The sequence below is a fragment of the Gekko japonicus genome, unplaced genomic scaffold (genome assembly GCF_001447785.1).
Source record: "Gekko japonicus isolate JY-2015 unplaced genomic scaffold, Gekko_japonicus_V1.1 scaffold61, whole genome shotgun sequence".
Classification (NCBI taxonomy): Eukaryota; Metazoa; Chordata; class Lepidosauria; order Squamata; family Gekkonidae; genus Gekko; species Gekko japonicus.
In genome coordinates, this window is record NW_015164183.1 from 718,711 (window position 1) to 726,458 (window position 7,748).

Genomic DNA, 7,748 nt, shown 5'->3' on the forward strand with positions numbered 1-7,748 from the left:
CCCTTTACGAGCCTCTCTGTGGCGCGTTGCCGGGCTAAAGTCAATCAAGAGTTGCCGTTGAGCCGCTTCGTTCTTTTTCTCTCACACACACGCAGCACAAAACACTCGGGAGCTCGTGGGGGAAATGGCAGCTCGCTCTCTAGTCGCTTCACTGACACCCTCAGAACCCAAACAGTTGAAGGTGTGGGGGCGTGAGAGAAAGCTGGGGGGGGGCCTGTTAGAGAGAGAAAGTGTAATAATAAAGAAAAACTAAGGCGGGCTTCCGCAGAAAGATGGGCGTTTGAGCCAATCGGAGGGAAATAATGTCTAGCTCGGATTGTAGGGTGGAGCAAATCAGAAGAGACGTGAGGAAAACCAAAAAAAAAAAGTGAGGGGTCGTCGTCTTTTTCACCATAGTGGAGTCCCGCCCCTGTTGAAGAGTGAGTGGAGCTTCTCCGGGGGAAGCATGCTTACTCTTTCTTGAGTTCTTGTAAATAAACCTAGGCTGTTCTTGATATTCTAGAAACGCAGCTATGGCTACTAGTTGTTTTTACTATTCTTTGTACTTCAGGGTTGAAACTTACATGAAGGAGAGAGCATGCTAAAAGCAACATAATGAAAAGGGCGGAAAGCACAATTTAAGCTCAGTTGTGGGACAATGGCCCCGGTGGCAGCTCAGTGGCAAACGTTTACTAGTACCTTGGAGGTACTAGTTTTTTAAGGCGCATTGTCGGTGGTAAGCCACGGGTGCGCTCCACTTCCCAGATGTTGGGGTGTGATCGCGCCCAGATAATCCACCCACCATCCATGCCTCCGCAACTTTGCCGTGTGACTGGGGCCCAAGAAAAGTGAATCACAGTGACGTGGAATTTATTGAGATTTTTATTCTTTGTACTATAAATCCAATTAAATCTAAATTAGGTACAGATAATCCCTTCAATCATGAAGATGTAGTCAGAGAACCAAAACTCATCTGACTCATTATAACTGTTTAGCAACCAACCCCTAATGATGATGTGGCTAAACAACAACTTGATAGTGGTCTGCCATTTTGGCAAGTATGCTACTAATCAAGACCAAGTAGGAGGCTATGCCACTCTGGTGCACACTAAAGTATAAACTCATATATCTTTGTCAAGTTTTGTCTCTAGTCTACTGACTTGGCAAGCAAGCATCAGCACAACTCTAGTAGAAGCAAGGTGGGACGCAGATCTAGCTAACCCATAAACCCTCCCATTTCCATTGAGAAACTCTCCTATTTGTGACAACTTGTCACACATTTGGCCAGTGCAGTGTAACTAGTCCAAGTTAACCGACCTTAGCTGCCCTGGGATATATTGTGAACACCCCTCAAAAAAAAAATCAGTGGAAATCTTCAGACTTGAATGGGTTGCTTGCAAAACAATGCAACCACCCTCATGCACAGCTGTAAAATATCAGCATGTCTCAGGAGTCATTCATATTTCATATGGAAGTTCTGAACAGCTGTGAGATAACTGAGTCCTTACATGTATTCACAAGGAATAAATAGGATGTGGCTTTGGCCCTACTATTGTTTTTTTTGTTTTTTTTAAGTACCCGAAGGTACACCTTTATTATTTTCTTATATACCTACACACAGACATAAACAACTACAACAAACAACATATAGGCCAAGAGACTTATTACAATTTGCTACTACCTCTACATCATCACTTCATTATTCTCCTACATTTGCTAATATTCTCTAATTCCATTATTATAAATTGCTACACACTCCAATGTTAATTTTGCCATATCAGCTTAGTCTTTAAGTCCATTCTCATTGTACCAATCATATAGCCTCTTCCATGTTTTTTGAAATGTCCATTTCTTTGTGGCTCTCATTTCCATGGTTAATTTGTCCATTTCCGCAGCTTCTAGTAGTTTATTAATATATTCTTCTTTAGTTGGTGTTTCTTGGGTCTTCCAATATTTGGCATACAATATCCTTGCTGCCCTACTATTGTTAATTGAAAGGGATTTGGGGGTGCAGTGGGGCAACCTCTACATTTAATACATCAAATGTGTTCTGGTAAAATGTTACTTGGATAGTTCACAGCAGACCGTGGAATATATTCCACTATTCTCACCTTGCTTCTCTCATGGAAGGCACCTGCTATGCTTTTAAATCAATTTTTTACTAGTACAGTAATTCAGAATAATATGCCTTTTATTACAATTATTAATGTATATAGTGCTTGCATAATAAACTGAGCATTTGAAAGTAGGCACTTCATAGAAACTAAAAAAGAAAAGTCTTGATCAGAAGTTTTACAATCGTAAGTATTGATGAAGCACAACAGTTCAGGGATCACAAAAAGAGATAAGGATTTTTGTTGTTGTTCAGTCGCACAGTCGAGTCCGACTCTTCGCGACCCCATGGACCAGATCACGCCAGGCCCTCCGGTCTTCCGCCATCCTCTGAAGTTTGCTCAACTTCATGTTCGTTGAATCTATGACACTGTCTAACCATCTCATCCTTTGCCGTCCCCGTCTTCTTTGACCTTCCATCTTTCCCAGCATCAGGGTCTTCTCCAGTGAGTGCTCCCTTCTCATTTGGTGGCCAAAGTATTTGAGCCAATCCCAAAGAAGGGCAATGCCAAGGAATGTTCAAACTATTGCACAATTGCACTCATATCACATGCTAGCAAGGTCATGCTCAAGATCCTACAAGCTAGGCTTCAACAGTACGTGGATAGAGAACTGCCAGAAGTACAAGCTGGGTTTCGAAGAGGTAGAGGAACTAGAGATCAAATTGCCAACATTGGCTGGATTATGGAGAAAGCAAGAGAGTACCAGAAAAACATGTACTTCTGCTTCATTGACTATGCTAAAGCCTTTGACTGTGTGGATCACAACAAACTATGGCAGGTCCTTAAAGAGATGGGAGTACCAGACCACCTCACATGTCTCTTGAGAAACCTGTATAAGGGTCAAGAAGCGACAGTTAGAACCAGATATGGAACAACTGATTGGTTTAGCATAGGAAAAGGAGTACGACAAGAATGTATATTGTCACCTTGCTTATTTAATATATATGCAGAGTACAACATGCGAAATGCTGGCCTGGATGAATCACAAGCGGAAATTAAGATTGCTGGGAAAAAGATCAACAACCTCAGATATGCAGACGATACGACTCTAATGGCAGAAAGTGAAGAGGACCTTAAGAGCCTCTTAGAGTGAAAGAGATAAGGATATGCAAGAGTAATGTGGCTTTGTATATTCTCATTTCTCTTCCTGCTCTCTCTACTCTCTTGTGTTTGATCAATACTTAAACCTCAAGCATACCAGACTTCTAGTGTGTGTGTGGGGGGGGGTTAAGTAAAATTTCCATTTGAATTTCCATTAAATAATAATAGATTATAAATATAGATGGTTGAAATAAATAATATATTTACTCTGAATTACAGTAATAGCAAATGATTTATGTTTTCAAACTCAAGAACTTTAATTTTTCTTTTGGAAAAATTATTTTCTCCAGATCTACAAAATCGTCTTTGAGAAAGGAGTGACCAAACTGCTTGTGATATTCCAAATGTTGGTGTGGCATACTTGCAGCTTTATTTTCAATCCCTTCCCTAGTACTTTTCTAGCTATTCCACCCACTGAATTTACTTTGTATTCATTTATACCCTGCCTTTCTCCCCAATAGGGACCTGAATCAGCATATATCATTTTATCATTACATCAACCCTTTGAGATTGGACAGGCTGAGACAATGTGACTGGTCCAAGGTCAGCCAGCAAACTTCCAGATTGTATCCTGACACTATAACCACCACACCCCGGGGGGGGGGGCTGTGCATCCCTTCCTCTGCCTATGCCATTACCTTTAAGCAGCAGACAGAGATGGTGCCTTCTGAGGAGCTTTCTTTCAGATAGGCACCATAACCTTACTTACAAGGTGGCTAGATTTGGCTGGCTTGCTGCAAAGCATAGAAAAACTAATAGCTCAAATAGTGGATTGTTGAGATTTCACACTTTTTACTAGACATTATAGTATTCTACTGTATTTTGAATGATTTTATCATGAGGCATTGCTCAAAATGTATTGTGAATGATTTTGTTATTGTTGTGTAGCCCCAATGCGGCATTTTATTGTCTGTGATTTGTGTTCTGGTCATAGAACATAAATGCTGAGTATTTCCTGAATTCCAGTATAATACCAATACTGGGATTCCGGAATATCGGCATTTACCAATATTTTTCGGGTTTCGTTTACCATGGGGTATTTTGGGGCCGAAACGCTTCAGAACAGCGTTCCGGCTGCGATCCGGCTTGGCCATGCTCCCTGCTCCCAGCAGCCCTCAGTAAGGCTGCTGGAGCCAAATGAAGCAAGGTGAGTTTCCCCGGCCTGCCCATTCAGGGTGCCTGGGGCCTTGCTGGTACGGGGGGGGGGCTTGATGTGAGGATGGGCCACAGGTTGTTGGTGGCAGGGCCTTGATGGGGAGGCTTTCAAACCAGCTCCCTGCACTTAAAGGGACACCCTTTAAGTGCAGGGAGCTGGGAGGCCTCACACGCCCAATCTCCGCTCAGGGTGCACGGGGCCTTGCTGGTGCAGGGGGGTGATGGCTTGGTGGGGGGTAGGAGGCCATGGGTTGGTGGTGGCGGGGCCGTGATGGGGGGGCCCCAGGCGCGGCTGGGGGGTGGGGCCCCTTTCAAGCCGGCTCCGTGCACTTAAAGGGAGTTCCTTTAAATGCAGTGAGCCGGAGGCCCCTACCCAGATAACCCTAACCCTTTAAGTGCAGGGAGCTGGGAGGCCTCACACACCCAATCTCCGCTCAGGGTGCACGGGGCCTTGCTGGTGCAGGGGGATGATGGCTTGGTGGGGGGTGGGAGGCCATGGGTTGGTGGTGGCGGGGCGTTGATGGGGGGGGGCTTTCAAGCCGGCTCCGTGCACTTAAAAGGAGTTCCTTTAAATGCAGTGAGCTGGAGGCCCCTACCCGCCCAATCTCCAAGCAGAGATCAATCACATGGCCCACAGCCACCCCTCTCCCTCCTCTTTCTCTTTTTTATTTTTTTTTTAATTCTAATCTTTCAGGGTAATGGTAAAACCTAAAATAAGCGTAACAAGGATCCATAATACAGACATATAAAGTTATTTATACGTCTCTGTTAACATAGTAGTAGAACATGAAGATTACTAATGCAAAAATGTCAAACAAGCAATCACAATCTCTTTAGCTAAAGTGTAAATACCATAGAATTGAAGTTATGTGTTTAAATAGACAACAGGCTATCAGAGTTAAGCTATTTTGCAATTTCCTTTCCTCTTATCAAAGTCCAAATTAATTTTAGTTCTGCTTCAGAATTAAAGAGTTTTGCCAGACTCTTCGAGATGGTATCACAGCCTTCCCCATCTTTCTCTTCTTCTTCTTCTTCTTCTTCTCCTTCTTCTGTGTCTTTGTTCTCCACTTTTTCAGGTCCATCTTCTACTTTCTGTTGTTGCTTCAGGAACATCCACTTTATTTCTCACTGAAATTTCTTTGAGTTCTTTTTGCAACATATCCCGCTTGACGTTAAGGTTGGTCATCTGCTACAAACGAAGCACAGACTGATAGAACAAAGCAGATACTAATACACAAAATAATGGTAAGTTTCAGGTGAAGGTGAACTTCTATCAAAATGCAAGTGAATCCGACAAAAACCTCCAGAATGACTCTTCGTTTCGCCTCTTCATCAGAAAAACTCCTACACATATATACAACAATACATATATCAACACATTCAATTTACACAAGAAAAGGATCCGTAAAAAAACATTTCCAATAAAATGTTTTCATACCATACCTATGCTTGTCTAGTTTCATTCATACCACAGTTTGACATTTCATATACACATCTTCTCCTGGTTTTTCTTCCATAAATCTGAGGGAATATACAAACATGATCAAGTTCAAATGCTCCATAACACAGCTATCCTGCATAAAAACCTATTTTTCTATTACCATACTCGCACATTCTTAAAACAAACGTTTCACCGGGCGTGACTTAGTTCATGATGCAAAGTGCCTTGCCAAACCATTCCAGTAAACCCAGTATTATACTCCAAGACACTACATAATGTTTGCATGGGTTTGATCCTGTCACATACAACAATATGTTAAAGGAACCTTAACAGAATTACATCCTGTCCATAGGGCAAATTCCGTTTCAGGTGGTCTACATGATGAGAAGTCTAGTGCAGAAAAGAGCTTCCGTCTGTTTTCTTATGATAAGGGCGAAAAGCCAACTTACCATCTTTAACAAACACCATCGTGTCTGAAAAAGGAATCTCGAATTTATTAGCTGCATAGGTAAATTTAATGGACTCATGGACTTCATTTAATCTGGTTACTAAGTCAGCAGTTATGGATTCATCATCTAAAACTAGAAATAAATCATCAATAAACCTTTTCAGGTAAATGACATGCTTAGCAAAATCCATCTTTCTTCGAATTGACCCATAAATAAATTGGCCACAATGGGGGCAAAAGCGCTCCCCATAGCCACACCTTTTACCTGCCAAAAAAAGCTATCTTGGAATCTGAAAAAACTCTTCTCAAAAATAATATCTATTAGATCAAGTAAAAAGAAAGTGGGGGGTGGAGAGTCTCCCGTTTCTGAAGAAAATTCACATGACACATTCTCGCCTCTTCATGAGGGATGTTCGTATAAAGGGATTTAACATCCATGGTAACTAAGACAGCTGTTTCTGGTATACTTCTACCTTCTGTTTTTAAAATACGTGTGGTCATCTGCTACAGCAGTCAGTTTGGGAAAGCCTGTGGTTACTTCCGGTCTGGTGACTGGTGATGCTGTGCTAGCAGTTCGTATTATGTTTCGCTTTCAATTCCATTTTTTCTCTCGCTGCGTCATTGTTTATACAAGAGGAAAGTTTAAAAGTTCTCCATAAGTCTGGAATTTATCGCTTTCTTGTTGGTCCCCCGCACACTTCATCGTAATCTGCTTCCTTCGAGCCACCCTTTCAGCCTCCCGCTTTAAACTCAGTCATTTCGGGATTGGGCATTCCCCTCCCCTTTGGGGCGGCTTTACTAGTAATGATTTATCAATTCTTTGCTGGATCATAGCTTCACGCACGTTTGTACTTGCATTAGCTAGGTATGTAGAGAGGATAGTTTCTCAGGATCCTTATACGCTCTCTCTTTCTGGTGTGCGCTTCTTGGTGCCATGCTGACTCTGTGGCGTGGGGGCCTATTGGGGCAAAAAAGTGCCTCAATCCTTTGACTTCCACCTTGGGAGAGGCACCTCTCGCGCCCCAGGCTGAGAACCCCTTTCAAGAGGTCTGAGGGGTCCAAGATCAACTTGGACCCCCCATCGGCAAGTTTGCGGGGTGCTCACATCAGAGCTGTGATGGAGCACACCCGCACAGCTCAAGAGAGAAGGGAAAGGGGAGACTGCAGGTGCTGGGGCTTCTTTCCTTCTCTCTCTTTCTCTTTCTTTCCCTTTTTCTTTCCTTCTCTCTCTCTTTTTCTTTCATTTCCTTTTTCCCTCCTTTTTTCCTTCTTTCTTTCTTTCCCTCCTTTCCTTCTCTCCTTTCCCTCCTTCTTTCTTTCTTTTTCTTTCACTCTTTTCCTCTTTTCCTCCCTCTTCTCTCTTTTTCTTTCTCTCTCCCTTTTCCTCTACTGTCTCCCTTCTCTCTTTCTTTCTCGCCTTCTCTCCTTTCCCTCCTTATTTCCTTCTCTCTCTCTCTTTTATTTTCCTCTTCCCCCTTTATTTCCATCTCTCCTTCTTTCTTTCCCTCTT